Source organism: Passer montanus, unplaced genomic scaffold, assembly GCF_014805655.1.
Source record: "Passer montanus isolate IOZ18808 unplaced genomic scaffold, ASM1480565v1 scaffold37, whole genome shotgun sequence".
Taxonomy (NCBI): Eukaryota; Metazoa; Chordata; class Aves; order Passeriformes; family Passeridae; genus Passer; species Passer montanus.
This window is the reverse complement of record NW_024368485.1, coordinates 5,797,709-5,816,592: the sequence shown is the minus strand read 5'-3', so window position 1 is coordinate 5,816,592 and position 18,884 is coordinate 5,797,709. Positions and strand designations below refer to the sequence as shown.

Here is an 18,884-nt window from a genome sequence, read left to right as displayed (position 1 = left end):
GTTCACCAGAAATATTCAATATTTAAAACAGAATTTCGAATTTAGAATTTCATAAATGAAAATAATTACAGCACAGGCAAAATAGCACAGTTCAAATGCTGTCAGGTACTTCTTGCCTTTCCACGAGGCTTCCCACAACCAGACGTTGCAGTCACATTAAATTATTTTTACAACGTAAAGAAAATCATGCAAATGCAAGAGGAACTGCAAGGATCTTCTTTTTGCCCAGAACTAATACTTTGCTCTCATTTTCCTGACTATTCCTTCCCCAAGCACAGAAGGAGACAGCAGAGTTCAATCCCACGACCTCCATCTGCTCCGTTCCCTTTGGATCAAGCGCACGCCGCGTATTCTGGTGTACGCAGAGGCACCTGCAGTGCGGAGCTGGACGGGAGGGAGGAGAGGCAGCAGTGAGGTGGAAGTGCAGGAGACGGGAACTCCAAAACTCCCTGAGACCCTTCACCCCGGGCAGGTGCCCACAGGAAGCCCAGCCCTTGCTGTGCCCATGGGAGAAGCTTTGGGAAGGATTTCCCGGTTGGTGTCCAGCTGTCCTGCACACAAACGGCACCGGGAGAAGGGACCGAGGCCAAGGGGAGCAGCTCAAGGGTGGGGATCTCACAGCCCCTCCAACATTCCCTGGGACCCCTCTGTTCCACCAGCAAACAGCAGCTCCCATCCCTGGCACCGGGGTTTGCATCCCAAAGGGATGGTTGTGAGCCAAGGGAAAAGCGCTCTCCTTTCACACAGGGCTCACTATCGGCACATTATTCTAATATTATGAAAATCTTTATTGCAGCTTGAATACTGCCCTGAAATAGATATTGTGCTGGTTAATAAATTACATTTTCAAATGAGAGAGATTTTATCACCAAAACATCTCATGATTAATTTCTAATGTGAAGCTTATGGCCCGAACTTAAAACATTTGATTTTGCATTTGTGTTCAAAGGTTGAGCACTTAGTAAAGTTTTTATAAGAAACTTGCTGAATTTTTTTCTCCATATTGAAAAAAAATCACTAACCTGTTAATCCACTATAACTTCATAACCTCAATTACAGCTCTTGAGATGAAGGTGATTAAAAATAAGTATTTTCCCCTACTTTCAAAAAGCAGGTCACAACTTCCAAAGAAATCCTGTTTCAAATTTTGCAACGATACATTAAGGGCAATAATTAGAATTGGTCAGAAATGTTCCATAAGATGTTTCCCATTTCTCAACCAGTTCTAACTGTAACTATTTGGAGTCGTGACATTTCAAGTAGTAGCACTGAAGTAAATAGTGTTATTGCTATAGGAAGCAAGAGAAGATAATATAAAACTGCATGTGCTATGAGAAAAAAATAAGGCATTAAAATTAAGAATTCACAGCTCCCAAATTAAATTATGGACCAAACTTCTGCTCTAACAGTTTTTTTTTAATTAATAATTGATATTAATCAGCATTTTGCTCAACTTGGCCCACTGCTAAGATTTGTGGCCCTGTTTTCTAATACCTTTGACTCATTTGCTGTTGTTGTTTGTGGGCAGCCCATGCTCCATCAAAAGCCATTCTCAAATGACCAAATGAATCAATAAATATGGGTGCCAGAGTTCACAGGGAAAAGCTGCAACTCCCTTTCACCATTCTTCTGGATATGTTTGAGTCTCAAGGACTAAGACCTAATTTTTTCAGTTGATTATTTCCAAGATCAACACAGCACTGCAAATATGCTTATACAGTTCACATTCATCTTGTTAATATTTTCAAGAAATTAATCAAAATTTTGCTTTTCTAACTGCTAGCCAATCAATAATCAAATACTACATTATTTACAAAGACTTGAAACAACAAGCATAAAAGAAACCAAGGAAATTGAACCCCAGACAAAAATATGCACAATTCAAGCTTTAATCCTATTATTTGCCAGAATGTGTGTTTAATTTTAAGCACAAAAATTAGTCCAGACTAATGATTTTGTCACCCTTCTCAAGTGGCTGAACAGGTTGGCTCGTATTATTTCCTAAGCACATTTTGGGTGAAAACAGCAGCTGTAAATGGGGTAGGCAAAGCCCACAGCAGCACCAGATTCCTGGGCCTGGTGATGGGATAGAATTAAAAATAAAAGTAAAAATAAAATTATTTGTACATTTGGAAGAATTATCACTCTTGCCTAAAATTCACTTTTTGTTTTATTTTTAAGTTATTTTCTAAATAAATAAATTGTTGCTGTAAAAAAAAAATGTATATACCTTAGGTGTGATCCTAAAATCTGGGAAAAAAAGCCCAGAAACATTCTCCCAAATCCCTCTTGTCAGTTCTGGCTTTTTAATGGTTTTCCTTTTTTCCTGCAATATTCTCCAAATTATGTCTGTGGTTGATACTTCCTACCCTGCCTTCCTCCCATGGGGAGCTGGGGCTCCACCTTCTTCTCTTCACATTTGCAATCCATTTTAATAACTTTGTCTCCTCCAACAAATAAGAATTTTGCCATTGTCTTTAGGGGAACAAGAGGAGATTTTCAGGGAGCTGAGCCGTACAGGTTTTTGTCTCATTTTAATCAGGATGTTGGTTGCACAATTCAATACTGATTGTGTAATCAGAAAGCCAGAAGAAACACAACACAAATGAATTACTATGGAAAAATTGTCCTCATAATGGGGTCATGAAGCATAGAGATATACATTTATAATGCTCTGTCAAATTACATTATGCAAGGAAATAAATTATGTTAAGAGAAAATATGTTTTAATTACGAGCACAATACCTCTTCAAATTGGGGAAAAATTGCTAACCCTATTATTATTATTATTATTATTATTATTATTATTATTATTATTATTATTATTATTTAGCCTCAATGTGCACAGAAGTGCCTGCACATCCCCTGCTGTTAAGGAGCCTGTGTGTGCACAAGAACAAAATTTAGGAGTGTAACATTTTCCAATTATTCTCTTGCCTGTAGTTTTTTCCTGCCCATCAATGTGTAAAATAAAGAGACCCAAACAGTCAGACAACAGCAGTTTGTTGCCATGCACATGACAGCAGTTGTGCTGTGCTCTCACTAAGTGTGTGGCTCAGAAAGTAGATTATTCAAATCACACAAGTAGAATGCAGAATAATAAAATAAAGAGAAAGCATAGGGTTGTGGCGGGGGGGTTAGTTTTCTTTTTTTTTAATGCAAACAGATATTTAAAGAAGAGCATCCTGGTGAGAAAGAGGATGTTGTCAGGTTACACAATTCACTTTGTAATTTTAATGGAGTTGGAGTAAGTGCAAAGGCAAAGACAAACTTCATATAATCCATTATAAAGAATGGATATCCATTGTAATACCACAGGTATGAACCCTGCCTGCCTGCTAGATAAATTTAGAGATTTTATCCATCTTTTAAAACCTTTATTTTTCCAGTTTGGCCACAAACCAGATCACAGTTCCTCGAAGTGCTGAGCAGAAAAGAGAGACAAGATTTGCCTTCCTCAGCCTGGCCACACAATTAACCCCAAAGCAACAACCACCAAAAAAAGGCTCAGCCCCAAAGCTGCGTCCAGGGAAAGGGGATTCCTCCTCCCAGCCCCAGTTTTCTGGGGTAACAGCAAACAGCTTGGAAAAGGCACAGGAAAACAAAGCTGGGAAATATTCAGCCTTTGCTTCAGCTCTCCTGTGAAAACCCTGAGTACATGAGGAGGAGGGAAACACATGGGAAAGGGAACTTTGGCTTCTCGACCCAACATTTAATCTTATTTCTTAAATTATTGCTGAAAAAAGAATTCTAAAATCCTTGCCTGTTCACCCAAAGAGATCATGGATACACTAAAGCATCTTTCTTACCACAAGGTGGCATCTTCTTATTTTTATATGAAAAATCTGAATATTTACATAATTTGAATAATTTTCGACACCTGAACGTTTCTGATTTTTTTTTTTTTTTTGTGACAGCCATTTAACATCTGTGCAGATACCCAGTGATGATGTTAGACTTCACCACACAAATGCTCCTGGAAGTTTCTGTGGCTGCTTTTCATGGACCTGTTCACAGCCACCACACATACACTGAATCCCCTCCCCAACAATGTGCTGACAACACTCACAGGAACCCACAAATACTCTTTGAAAATTCCAGGGCAAGCCAAATTAAGAATTTACAGCACGTGTTCAAAATGCTGAGCTTTCTCCCCAAACTCCTATTGAAAAAGCACATTACTGGATATCTCAGCATGCAGATATTTTAAAATATAACACAGAAACCCACTACAACCAGGGAACTTTAGACTCTGTAACATAACTCAAACCAATTCTACAAACACAGGAAAATGCATAAAAAGCATCAGCAGGGTTTTGTTCAAATCTGCCCAGCTCACTGCTAATAAAACCCGTATGAGAAGTAAAAAGGGAAAAGTTTAAAGCCAGTCTCTAACAACTTTCATTTTGCACAGTCACTGGTCTCCTTCCAAAGGTGAAGATTTTTAGCTCATCAGGAGCACAATGTCCAGTGACAATGTTCAATTTAAAACAGGTGGGAATTACTGCACAAAGTGAGAAATCAGAGCACTGAGTTCCTCTGACAGAACTCAATCTGACCCCACTGCTCTGAAATTGCTTTAAAAGCAAAAGAGAAAAAAGGAGATTTTTATTTTTAAAATACTACAAGTTCATTAAATATGATCCCAGCTCTGCTGATTCAACTGCAAAGGTGCTGGTGACTTCCAAAGGCTGTGGACTGGGGCTCCTGTCCCATAGATAAGAGAAGTTTACCTTGCATAGTACACCAGAAATTGAGAGAAATTCCATGCCAAAACTTTTTCCAAGATGAAATTCAAATTTAATGCTTCTGAGATATTTCAGAAATTCTTCTCTGCTTCCTCAAACTGGTCCTAACTACAGACTTTATTCTCACACACTCATTTATTGTTAAGTTCAGTGACTTGACTTTATCTTTTAAAAGAAAATTGGCTTGGTTCCTTAATTTGAGACAATTTATCTCAAACAAATTTTAATTTCAGATGCTTGATTGTGAAAAGAAGGTTTTTGAGTTAAAGGGAAGAATTCTCTCCTTTCAGCCAACAGTTTCTAGGCACAGTAATTCTGAATGTAGCACTGTTGGAGAGGAGTATCAGAATATTTCTAAACCTGGTTCTTCCTCCACACTTTAAGGAAGATATTGGACACACATTTTTTGCTTTCCATGTGCTCTCAGTTTTGCCCTTTTTGTCCCACCTGAGACCCCCATGCAGGAGGTGGATGTGCACATCCTGATCTGCTCGACTGGGAATGAGTAACTTCCCCTGACAGCAGAATCAGGGATCTTTTAAAGTAGTGAGACTGGGCTGCAATCACCTGCAAACACAAATGAAGCAATAGCTCCAGCCATCACGTTTATTCCCAATTATTTGCAGCTGCAAAAACATCCAGACAATATTTTTCACGTACAAAATGTCTTTTTTGGCCCCAGACAAAAATCAGGTCCTATCTCTTATCTACTGTTCTGCTAAAGCTTTCAGAAAGCAAGTCCTAGAGCACTGAACTCACGTCTAGCAGACCATCTGCAAATCAAATTATTTCCAATATTATGCAATGAAGCCATGTCATTTAGAAGAGACAGGTATGATTATTGCTTCTAAGGTTACCTGAGAGCTGAAAATAAAGAAACTCCCCACTCCTGAATGCACAAGCAATGGATGCTTGTACAAACACACTACAAATGACACAGCTCCACCTCAAGTAGAAAACAACTTGTCAAACCTGGAGAAAACTCCTGAGGGAATTGTAAAGGGTATTCCTTTACAACTAACTAGCCTGTAAAAATTACTTAGTTTTGATGTAATGGCAAGTAGGTAAGAATAAAAACAATCCTGTGCTGTATCACTAAGCAGTTCTCTAGATGTTTGGAGCCAAAACAATCAAGAGGACAGTTGTATAAATGATCTTTTCTAGTTCCAGTGGAGCTGCTCTAATTTGGGAGCTGGAATTCTGGCCTAACACAGGAAACATCAGCACAAAGCCCAGTTTCACTTTACTGAACGTGATCTTACTGGTAATTTTCTTTGTCAGAAAATGCCTTGATTTGTGTGCAGAAGACACAAACTGAGCAACTGCCCAGGTGTTAGAAGTGCAGGATGTGACATCCTCAAGCACAGGCTCGTGCCTTCAGTGTCTTCTGGGCTATCAATTCATGCTTAGAAAGATAAAGGCTACCCAAAAAATAACTCAGGGGCAAAATCCTCTGTGCTAAATGAAAAGGAGGATTACTGGTGCCTTTACTGGGGGGTGAAATCTAGTCCTCCACTGAACACCAGCTGGCCTAGCAGAGAAACTGTGACAATTCAAGGAAGTATTAAATTCCTCTTCTGTATTTGACACTTCACACCAGATAAATTCATGTGGTTCAGTCACTTCTGCTCAGAAACTGGGGAACAGAACACACGGATATTTTTGGTCCTCACATCCAGCTTACCTTCACCATTCTGTATCTGAGACCTTTCCCTGAGCAGCACAACCACCCCTCAAACAGCTCCTGGTCCAGCAGCACCTCTGCTGTTCTCAGCACATCTCCTGCATTATCCTGAGCTCTTTTGCTTTTGCCAGACTTTAACAATGTAAATTAAAAGCCCCCGTGGTATTAACAGTTACCACGGCTCACATGCAAGACTCTGCTGTTATTCCACGTTACAAGGCAGGACTGAAGGAATTCACAATCCCAATATGTTTGGTGTTAGCAGCTGGCTTTTCCATGGCAGCTTTTTCAAGCTACCTCTCCTTGAATTGCGAGAGAGGTATCGATAATGTCCAACTAAATTGATACATTTTGCCTAGAAACCAGAGTTCTTCCACATGTTCGTATAAGAAAATGAAAAGCAGATCTTTTATTTTGGGCCCCTCTGTTATTCTCATAAATAAGTAGAGCAGACAGCTGACATCTCCTTCTAGTTTACTCCACATTTCCTTTAATTTATCAATGCAAAGTTATTTAGCAGAGTGTCATTAATGGAATTTCTTCAAAGAGAGAAACATTATTAGATATGTTAAATCTCAACAATGTTGCTTCACAGCTGTAGCCATGGATTTTTTAGGCATTAATTGAACATCTGTGCACTTTAATTAATTTGAAAAAATGCAGTGGGGGGAAAAAAAGACAACAGTAGGTACTGTCGAATTTAAGAAACTAATTTTAGTTTTCCAAACTTCCTCAAGTAATGATTCTTTTATGCACACATCAGGGCCTTAGCAGAGGTTATTTATCATGTGGCCACACTGCACATGGTGAGGCTGATGCCCCTACACACCTGCAGCAGTCAAAGGAGCTGCCTGAAGTATCCAAGAGAAGTGATGGCAAAAGGATAGTCTTGTCCTCTCCTTGAGCACCCAAAAAGATCAAATTGTGCCAAACAAAACCTAGGCCTGCTGCAAACACAATCTGAAATTGTCAGCCACAAGTGATACCACACACGACAAACTTGTAAGCACCATCCACAGTTAGGATCACACCTTTCACATCAATCCTGAGGGAAAAATAGGAGCATTTTCTGCACAAATAATATGAACCAGGTGAAGGTGAGATTCCTGAATCTTTCCAGATCTCCTTTAACAACTACTTGTCTGAGGGATGACAATCACTGAAGAACTTAAATAATTATAATTAATCTCTGAGGAATGTTAAAGATGCAAAGAACCTGTAGAAAGCCCCTTATTCCGCAGTCCCCTTGTCTACACTGGAGGTTTTTCCTCACAAAGATCTATCACTGTTCATACTGCACTAAAGCATTATTAAATGCAAGACATTCCAGGCACTACTTTAAATTAGAAGGGGAAAGAAAGGTGCCAAGAAAGCACAACTTTTAAGATGGATTAAAGCATGGAATACCATAATTCCAAAGCTTTCCTGTTGAATCAAATGACCATAACTGCTATTTTAAAACACCTTTTACAGTGTTGGGACTATTCAATGCCATGTTCAAATCACTCTGGGTCTGTTTGGGTTTTTGTTGTGTTGCTGTCCATGAGAATACAACTCCCTGGCACCTTCTCAGCATGAGATGTATTGGAATAACCCCTGGGCTGGCCTTTGGCTGGCATGGGAATGCCACATTCCAAGCAAGTAAGAAGTTTCCTCACACATACTCCTGGTGTTCAGCTGCTCATAATCTGCAGCACTCACAATTTATCATCGAAGCCAGAGCCTTGCTGCCAACTTATCAAAGTGGCCACTGGATGCATCTGATCAAGTCTGAGCATCTGGCTCTTCCCTGCTCCTGACATTAGCACAGACAACAGAATCAGTGGACTATTGAATGCAATTACAGTAAGCGAGACAGACAATAAAGATTGATAGCACCTTCTCTTTTTATCACACACAAAACTAGTGGGGGTTAAAGCTTTGCCTTGAGCTGCCTTCATTTAACAATGATTGAAAATATGCAATTGTGATGGTAAAACACTGCAGCCTGTACCACTTCATTTACTGGACACATTATCAAATTAAATGAAAAGTGAACTGCCAAAAGCAACAGTTATTATATATTAATGATGAATATTTACTTAGCATTGTTCACAAATCACACCGAGAACAGAATCCTTCTTGTTATCTTCTTTGCAGGCTACAGATGAGTAGTTTAACATTTCCATGTTTATGTTACATCTTCCGTCTGCAAATCTCCAAATTCAGACATGTGCAAATGGTTTTGTGACCATCCATGTGGTTACAAACGTGTAATTAATAAAGTGCTCCAGCAGTAAATGAATCCTAATTGCTGCAGGGATTCTTTACCTCAAATCACTGTTGGTATTCTTGAAAATACTTCACTAACCAAAGAAACTACAGAAAATCATATTTTGTTTCCAGCAGGCTTTCACGTGGTGGGTTGTGTGGTGTGCAACAGCTTCCAACAAATGGAAAATCCAGGAGAAGCCAACATCGTGGATTTATCATGATTTATCCATCTGTTGTATGGGATTTCAAACTGGTTACTAGTCTTTGGTTACTGCTAAAAATATATGGTACATTGGAAGTGCACTGACAAGAAAGCAGAGTTTTGCAAGTGAATGATTATTTTGCTTTAAAATTTAACTCCTTCTTTTTCAGGAGCTGTGCTAACAACAACATTCCTGCCTCAAATTACAGCAAAACCATGTGCCAGTGGGTGCCAGTAATCTATGGAATGACAGAGCTGATCACTTCATGGATACGGCCTAGTTTGTATTAATTTTTAATAGTAGATAAACAAGGAAATTTTTTTATCAGGGTGTCATGTAAGCATTGATGCCACACAGAAATTAAGAAAAAATGGTCTTTTGTACAACCTCAAAACTGAACAAAGTAATAACTACACTGCCAGTACTATTAAAAAAAAAAAAACAAACCCAAACCCCATTTTAGATCAATTTTAGATCAACTGCAATAAAGCAGCAGTTGGACAACTGCTGGGTTTGGGGTTCCATATCCCACAAATGCAAACATCTGGTCCTTGTCAGGCACTGATATCCATGCTGGCTGATTTTGGCAATGATTGCTCTAGAGAAGATCTTGATGCAGGCATTAAGGTCTGTGCAAGTGGCATGGTGAGATATATGAGCCTAAATGACCAAACTGAAGTTTAAATAAAAACAGGCATTGGCTTTTTTGTCCTATGTGCTGCCCTGGGTAGGAAAATAAAGCCATTCCTATATATTCACTAATCCCTGAGATGTATTCTCCCAGTTTTCCTTCTTTATTCAATCAAACCAATTACATTCCAGGAATTTGATTTTTACAAATTGTTGCTGTAAAGGCACTGTGGACTAAACAATACAAAAGAAGAAAACTGAGGAAAGAAGTTTGTTTTTTTTCTGGCCATATGCTGGCATATAAACAATAAAAGTGACAAAGACACAAATATGCCACAATGGAAAACTATGTGCAGATCCCACGCAGTAAATTGAAAAAGCAACATGCTGCATGGTTCTGTTTAACAATAGTGCAAAAATAACTGTAGGAAACTCTGGCTAAGGCGGCCCACAGACAGTTTTGGAAGGGAGGCATCAATTGACAAACTACAAGTAGAACAAATGAATTATCTTAAGCCTACTGAAAACAGGAAACCAAGGACACTTCTATTTTCAAATGACATTTATTATCACTCCACCCCCTCCCCTTTTTAAGCAGAAAACAAAGCTAAATTTAACCAAAACTTTTTCAAGAAGCACAATCATTTTCTTATGTTCCCATTTGCTGGAAGTATCAAGAGAATCTGTAAGCAAAGATTTTTTTTTTTTCCCATCTAAGCCACTTTTTCCAATTGAATCCCCATGAAAAGAAACAATGACCCACTGCACAAAGCAAGAGAACTACTGAAACTTGGTCTTCCATGATCACTTTTTGCTCTGCCACACCACCTCATGCCCCTCATTGTGCAAAGGACAGCAGTGAATGCTGTGGTGTGTCCCACTGCTGCTGCCAACAGAGGGAAATGGCATCAAATGAGCCCTGTCCATGTTTTTCTCACTGAGGTATCCCCATCCCATATCCAGACACCAGTAATTATGCAACTCATAAAACATAATGACTTTGAGACGTTGCTCTGCTCTGCAAACAGGTTTAGAAATGCCAAAGTCACTGCAGGGAGAAGAGGAACAGACCACAGGCTGAACTTCACGTCCTCAGAAAGCTGGGCTGGGTGTGAGGTACACTCAGGAACAGAGCAGATGAATGCCTTCAGAGGAGGCTGCAATATTGCCCTGAATTTTGTTTTGGAAAACAAAACTGAACTGACAGTGACAGGGAAAAAAACCTACCAAACAAAACAAAAGTTAAAAGTTCTAACCTTGATCTGCCTCAAGTCTGGGAGAAACTGGATGAGCTCTGCTCATCCACTAGGGAAAGGCACAGTCCCCAGACCTCAGGGAGAATCATTTTTAGAGAGAATCAATTGCATCACAGTCACAAGAATCAACAAGTGTACTTATAGATATAGTGAACAGGGATTCTGATTTTCACAAAAGCTGTACTTCACATTTCCATATTCCTCCAATGTATTTCAGTCAAGATATTGTCCAGCTGCCTCATATTTCAACAGGACAGGAATAATCAAGTCAGACATGTACCAGAGTCACTGGAGTGGAGAGAGACTGTTGTCTAAGGTCTTCTCTGAAGAGCAATCAACCTTATTTTTTTCTCTCTCATTTTGCCATTCCTATTGTGTCAAATAAAAACAACCAACCACCAAACCCAAGAGAGAAGTCTCACTCGGTTTGCTCCAGTGCTGCCAGGAGAAGCACAATTCCCAAGGCACCCTTCTGCCCTGAATGTTCCCATGAACCTGGTGTGCGCTCCTTTCTCCAGGAAAGGCAGGTGCATTATTGCCAACACCCAGGAGTGTGGCAGTGCCACCATGCACATCCACAACCACAAGGTACTGATGAATTTTAGTACCCTCTAAACACCCTCATCTGCTCACTTATTTTAAAATATTGCCATGTGACAATGGAATAGGTCACACAGCCAAAATACTATATGAAAAACAGAATGAGAAAGCATTCCAGTGTATATTCCAGACCACTTTAGATCCTAAACTTACTGATCTAAACACAGTGCTCTTGTATCCCCTCTGAACTCTGACACAAAGCTTTGCTGTGGCATCAAACAAGAAACCCAACACGTTGTCTGCATCTGCCTAAACAATGCTGGAATTTATTCATTGCTTTAAAAATACCACAGGTAATAATCCTTTATCCACAAATATCACGAGTTTAGGGAAAGAGCTTGTTTCAGCCACTTTGTCAGAGGCATGAAATAGGCAATATCATGCAAGATGAGAAATCTGAAAGGAGTATTTAATGCAGAATGGAAAAACTGCTGTTGTCTAACATAAAAAGGTCCAACGTAGTCATGCTTTAATATTTCCCAAAAGCTAATCATGTTATTCTGAGAACACCTCCATCATCATCCCCTCCCAGTCAAAAACTAATTTCATTTTTTGCGATGTCACAAGAAAAGAAACAGCCTCAGTATGGAATATGCAAAATATAAACTTGGTAAATTCTGAAAGACATTCCTCTCATCATCTACCTGATTTAAAACCAGTTTCTTTAAAAACATTTAGCTAAGCCTTTACTCACACTATTAAAAACTCAGGTCTGAATTGGACACAGAGAAGGTTTGGGTCATCCTGCCTGTCCACCTCTGAGACCAAAAGGGACAATTGTTCACAGTGATAAGAACTTCACAGGTATTTTGAGGGTGACTGGATTGCAGCAAAATCCAGTGCAGGACATCTGTTCTCTGAACCTCACACCTCATCAGGGCAGCTTCTTATTTGCTTGTTTCTGCCCCCCCTGCGACATTCTAAGTTGCAGTCACATTTTGTAAGCACAATGAAGCATCTTCAAAAGTTAATTACAGCTGTGCTGGGCCTCTTCAGCAGAGGCAAAAAGGGAAATGTTCTGTTTCATGGTGGTTTTGAATCAAGTCTTGTCCTTAGCAAGTGTCCAGAGCAGAGAGATGCAAAAGTCTCTCTTAAGACATTTCAGTGAGAGCAGGCAGGTTTTGTAGATAGCCTCCAAAACCCATTGGGAGGAGGTCAGAATTTTCCTTTGGAGACCCTTGTCTCCCTTTATTGACTGCAGAGGAAACCCAGCACAACTCATCTCCTATTTAGGTCTTTGAACAAGGACCTAAAGCCAAGAAGACTGGTCAAGATCCTGCAGGAAAAGCCACAAAACAGGAGCAGGACTCTGGCAGCCCTCCCACATGAGCTGGAGCTCAGTACTTGTGCTGCCTTCAATTCCATGTGTATGAAAAAGGATAAAGTCCCTGCCCCAACTCACAAGGGCGCAATAAACACATGAATGATTATTATGCCCCCTGAAAATATGGTAATGAAGGTTGCAAGCATGAGCACCACCATCAGAAATGTTTCTGTGCATTGAGTTCCACTTACCAGCTCTCTCTGTTGTGCAGAACTTCCTTGGGCAGGGATCCTGTGGCAGAACCTGGAGTGACCCTTGGCCTGTGCCCACCAGAAGCTTTGGAGCATTTGTAAGTAAGGGCTGGGCTGGTGCCCCTCCAGGGGCACGGATGTGACTCTGCTTGGGAGGATGGTGGCAGATGCTCCTGGTTTATTTCTTTAATTACGTTCACATGCTCTGTGATTTCCCAGAGTCCCCTCAACTGCTAAATTCCATTACCACCTCCATTGCCTGACCAGGCCCCTTGGCACAGCAAATACAACTTCCAAAGAGGACCCAAGGGACACCAACCCCAGAGTGCAAAAGTCTTTGGTGATGACCCTGCAGTGTCCCCTGCTCAGCTGCAGCAGATCAGCACAAGCAGAAAGGCAAAGCCTCTCTCCAGCCCCAGGAAACAATTCCTTAAAAGCCTTACAAGGTGACATTTTCCACCTCTTTCCCTGCACCATGTCACATAAGGGAGGATGCTGTACCCCATGGCACCACTCTTCCTCATCAAGCATTTAACAGCAAAAATATTGTCATTTAAATTCTTGAAAAATTATAATTTTAGTTAACTCTCAGATAGAGCAGGGAGTTAGAACAGGTCCTCCTTCTCAAGAATCCTTTCTCTGATTTGAGGTTGAAGGTGAAATCAGTTTCAGCTGGGAAACTGAGAAAAAGAAGGAAAATGGCAACTATTGGACTAATCCTTACTCAGGACTAAAAAATCAGGCGCATAAATTTGGTGAAAAACAACTGGTTTACAGTTAAAAGCACAAACAGAGGAAATCTTGACTGGGGGCAAAACAATAATGTCAACATTACCTTAGAAATGCCTCAGCTCAGTCCTTCAGTCCCAAGATTCTTCAAAGCAGCTGGTTCAGGCACTGGAAATTACAATAATAATAAAAATATAATTAAGACGGAAAATATTATTATAATAATTCTGGAAGATCTTATTAAAAGAGCTAATAAAAGATGATTTTCTCCTTCCTGCAGCCCCACACCTGCTCAAGAAAAGCGGAGAGAGCTGCAGGAGGGACACCTGGACATTTGGAGAGCCCTGAACACAGCAGCAGAGGGGCATGGTTGGCTCACCAAGAGATAATTGCTTCTTCCCTCTCCTCCCTAAATGTGATAAAATAGAAATTATTTAAAAATTAGAGGCATTTAGAGTAACAGCCCTCCAAATGCACAGTATTTATTCCTTCTTCCATTGCCCACGGTTTATAGCATTGTCTGGCTTTGGGTGTGCTTTGCTATTTTTTTCCCTCCTCAGTTTACTCAGTATAAGGCTCGCACTGATCTCATCAATAAGAAATGAATTTTGGTAACTTTCAAAACCACTATATTATTTTTCCTTTTATTTGTAGTGAGTTTTTCTTCTCTCAGTGGTATTACTGCAATAAGTCAGTCATTATTTCTTTATGTTTTCCCTCCTTTCTTTAGTATTTCATTTCCCTTTACAGCACATCTCGTGATCACAAAGAAAACAGAGACACTTATTTCTTTTAACAGTTGAAATTGCTGCAAGTGATTTAACTGTCATTTAATCTGATTCCTCTCTTCTGTCTGTGGAGAAATATGTTTAATGTACTGGAAATTATGTTAATAAGAAAAAGCATTATCTCATTTAATGAAATAAATATACAAATATTTCAAAATAAAATAAAGAGGCAATCTTCACTGAGGAAAAAATGTCTCTTATGGTTTGCATAAAATAAACAAATGAGAAAAATTAATGAATACATTGAAATATACTGACAAAAATTATGCCTAAACTCAAAAGGGAAAAAAAAAGAGAAGGTGACTGAATTGCATCTCACCTAATCAGATGCTTTTTGAGACAACACACAAGGAAGCTCAAAGGATCACAGTACAAATTATTTTTTTAAATTATGTTCTTACCCTAGGCTAAACTTTTCTCCCCTCCTTTTAAAATCCCTCCATTCTCCTGCCTTTTTTTTTTGTTGTTGCTTTATTTTCTTCAATTGCCATCAAAATAATATTTATTGTTTAATGATTGCAATTGCTTCATCCTTTAATTATCTTTGATCCTGTGCCACAAAACATATTTAATTTATGGCAAAGAACTTTGAGCCCCTCTGATTTAGTTAATTGTAACAATCAATAACTCTGTTTCTAAGCTTTTCCATTCTGAAGGATGTAACTAGCATGCACTAAGGTTAAACAAATATTGTTAGTGGGGAGAGAAAAACTTGTAGCAATTATGTAATAAAAGCATGACCACTGCAACAGAAACACATAATTAGCGATTTAATTACAGACATCAAAACAAACCAAAGATGTCAATAAAAAAAAAATCTCCTGTGACAAACTGATTTCATTTCCCTGTTCTGCAATTCTAGATCTTCATGAATTTCTTTCTGTTTTCTTGTTTTCCAGAAATGAAGAGCTCAAAACCCAAAGAAGAGAGTCGGTGCCATCCGTTTGGGTGTGATTGTGGTAGGAATTTGATGAAATCCTGGGATTCCTTTCTCACTGGCAGAATCAGTGCCTTCACTGCATCCCACAGGGGATTTTTTTAACTCCCCTTTCAAAGGGCCCAGCAGTGCTGAGTGTGCCGTGGTGCCAATTCCTTTGGGGAGCTGCAGTCACTTGTGTCACGAACCTTCTCAAGGCATTTTCTAAGTGCACAGTTTCTGTCTCTGCTTCCCCACTCCTCACAAAGTGCTGTGGATCATAACAGCTCCGGCTCAGCCACTTCTGCTACCCAGAATAACCAGCCAGAGTGTGATGTGGAGAGATCTCAAGTGGCTTTCTCACTTGAAATCCAGAGTTTTACTTTCCTACAGGTTTTCTTTCAGTTTATGGGAGGACAGAAGTTGTGCAGTGAATTATTTGGGTCAGTATTAAACAGGTCACCTTTTCATTTTTAAAAAGTACCTACAAATCCTTACAGTGAAATTCTAAACCTACTGAAGTCAGGAACAAAACTCGCAGCAGCTTCAGTGGGGATTTCAACCTGTGCTTCCTGAAACACGCAAGGGGCACAGCACAAATCCAGATTCAGCACTCCTGACAGAAATCTTCCATCTTGAGGGCCTGCACCTGATTCATCTGGACTGGAGGCTTAAGCTGCTTTTAACCATTTCATGAGATGCAAAACAAATCCTAGAAAATGGTTGCTTTCAAGTGTAGCTTATCGTTCATGTAAAATAATAATCCATTTAAATAAATTTAGAATCACTATTTTCTATACACACATATAAAAAACCCAGACTCTGTGCAAACAGCAGAATTTGTTTTTAATTATGTACTTTCGCTTTCTGCTGAATTTCACTTCTACAGAAAACATTCCCTACAGTTTTTGTGATCAGGGTTTACAGAAATATTCAGGAGAGAATAACCCATCACAGTCACAGCTTTATATTTCTAATTCAAGGTTTACCAGCATTTAAAAACAAAAAGCTAAACCCCATTGTAGTTCTATTATAACTAGAGTGAAGAGTGGTCGGCAGTACAAATGACTTAGGAAATTATTCTCCTGCTGGGAAAAAATACACAATAAATACTGTTAACATGCAGAAATGGCTCCAAAGTGCTCTGGGTTGGACCCACGAATGTGGCTCCAGCCTCCAAAGCCCTCTGGGTTCGACCCAAAAATGTAGCTCCAGGTTATACCCATAAAGCCAAGTCAAAAAATTATCATAATCTGATATATTCCTCTTGCAACAATACTTAAGGGAGCTGGATCAAAAGAGTGGAAGCATTGACATTTTTTATTTCAATGTCTTTTGAGTGATCAAAATACTATTGACGTGAACAAACCATCCTGTCAAGTTACACAGAAAGAACCCCAAAATCTCTTTTAAAAAACGTGTCTGTTTTTAAACTTGCATCTAAAAAAAAATCTGTAAGCTTTGCCTGACACAAACCTGAAAGTTTTCCCATTCAAGATCTTGAAAGACAGACATCCTTTTTTCAAAGGATACTCGTACAGCAAAAGCTTAATGTTTTTAAGCAAAATTGAGTAAATCAAAGTTCCTAAAAGCAACACCTTCTTTTGTCTTCTTTTTTCCTAACACCTTTGTCTATTTTCCAATTTCTTATCCTATTCTTGACAGTAAAAAAATGACGGAAGGAGACAGCAAAGTGACTTAAGGTGGTATTCAGCAATACATTTGACTCCAAGGAATTTTTTTTTCACTGAACACTCAGTATCTTGAATACACTCAGTATCCTGAATTTCAGCCATCTTGCACATTTAGCTTTTCTTGTTTCAAGGCTAAATCTGGATGAAATCCAACCCAGGACTTCTTCCCTACATGTGCAGAGGAGAACTACAAATAGAGCCCTTTTCTACCCTGTGCTGTGAATAAAAATAAAATCCCTTCTCTGTGGGTACATCTTCCGCCATATTTTGGGATCCATAAATTTGTCAAGAAAAAGGATGGCACAGGTAGATCCTCACAAGCACTTCTCCAACTCAGCTCATCTTCCAGACCATCACAGGCTCTAGAAGACATGGATGCCATGAGCAATGTCCATGTGGGATCTGCAAAGAAATGAGCTCCTGCTCCTCAGCCATCCTGAGGGAGCACTTCCCACTGCACAGCCTCTGCAGAAATTCACTGATCCCACTGAAATCTATGGCCGGGGCCACACAGATTCAATGCCTGTTGCCAGAGGCAAAAGGGAAGCTGCTGGTGCATCTTCCAGACCTTTTGGCTGCCATGGATTGAAGACATTCCTGCATCACCCTCTGCAGCATCACTGTGGAGGCTGAAAGCTGAAAGGAAAAGCTAATAGTGTCTTATGTACTTCTGAAGTTCCTCCTGCCTCTTTCATGTCATTCCTTTAGACTATTATCAGTCTTTTTAAACATATTTAATTTATTTGATTTTTGCATTTTCTCCCTCTGTTCCTTTAATGAAAGGAATTAATTTATATACCTTTGAAGAGCTCTTTGCTTTCCCACAATGCAATTGGCCGTTTTTGCCTCAAAATGGGAATCAGACTTCACCACAGTGCACAAAAAATGAATCTAGAAAAATCAAGTAGGTGCTTGAAACCACAAAATGGAAATGCATCTCTTTGAGCAGAAATGCAGAATTTCAATGCCAAACAGTGAATGGATGCACCTCTTCCCCCAACCCTTTTATTTGGTTTTGTGTTTGTATTTCTTGAAGCGCGTATTTTTGCAAACTACATTGTATGACTTCCATCTACTCCACAGGAACACATCACTAACCCAGCAATACTGAAACACTGAAAATATACTGGAAATATCTGAACTACAGAGAATTTAGAAACAGGAGGAAGAGTAAACATATGTGGTGCCTTAGCTTTGCAGGCCCATTTTGGTTTTGTTATGTAGACTGCAAATATTGCTCCAGTAAATTTACATCAAAGACAGCATTTTTAACCAACTCCACAGAACTAAGGGAGGAAGCTGTGCCAAGTACTTTATTTTTAAATTCTTACCCTTGTTTGTCAACAGTGACAATTGATCGCAGACATCTCAAAGCCTCCAGCATTCTTGATATTGATTTTGAAGAGATCTTGATACCTGACTATCAAACTTCTACAAGAAGCATTCTCAAAGATTTGAGAGTGAAAGCAAATTAAACCGGCTGAAAGCCTTCAACCACTTGAGACCACTGGCAAAACTATGGCCTCTATGAGCAAGCTATTTGTTATTTGCTGCAGAATTCCACACTGATTTATTAAATAGTGACAACTTCAGCACAAGCCATGATACACCTCTACAAAGACGTAAATGAATAAATATTGGGGGTTCCCCTTAGAGTGAGGCTTTGTGCTTTCATGTTCTCCATGGAAGCTGCTTGTGGTCACATTGAAATTACTGGGGACTTCACACTTCATCCTTCAAACTTCTGGGTTTGTCTTGCAGCAGTTGCAAGGGCAGCCAGCGTGTCTGTGTGATTCAGCACTGACAAGTGGAGCTGTAGACACCTCATCATCCCCCAAGAATGTCCCCCATAAGTGAAACCAGAAGAA

The 18,884-nt window shown here is 39.5% G+C and overlaps 1 long non-coding RNA gene across 2 annotated transcripts in view; it reads right to left on the bottom strand.

The window, feature by feature from the left end:
• The window catches only part of LOC120506061, a 322,322-nt gene extending 308,532 nt beyond the window's left edge, over positions 1 to 13,790 (bottom strand). For both annotated transcript variants that reach the window (XR_005628422.1, XR_005628421.1), the window contains exon 1: positions 13,725 to 13,790. This is a non-coding gene — a long non-coding RNA (uncharacterized LOC120506061). The remainder of the gene's footprint in view (positions 1 to 13,724) is intronic.
• Between the last annotated feature and the right edge of the window lie 5,094 nt (positions 13,791 to 18,884).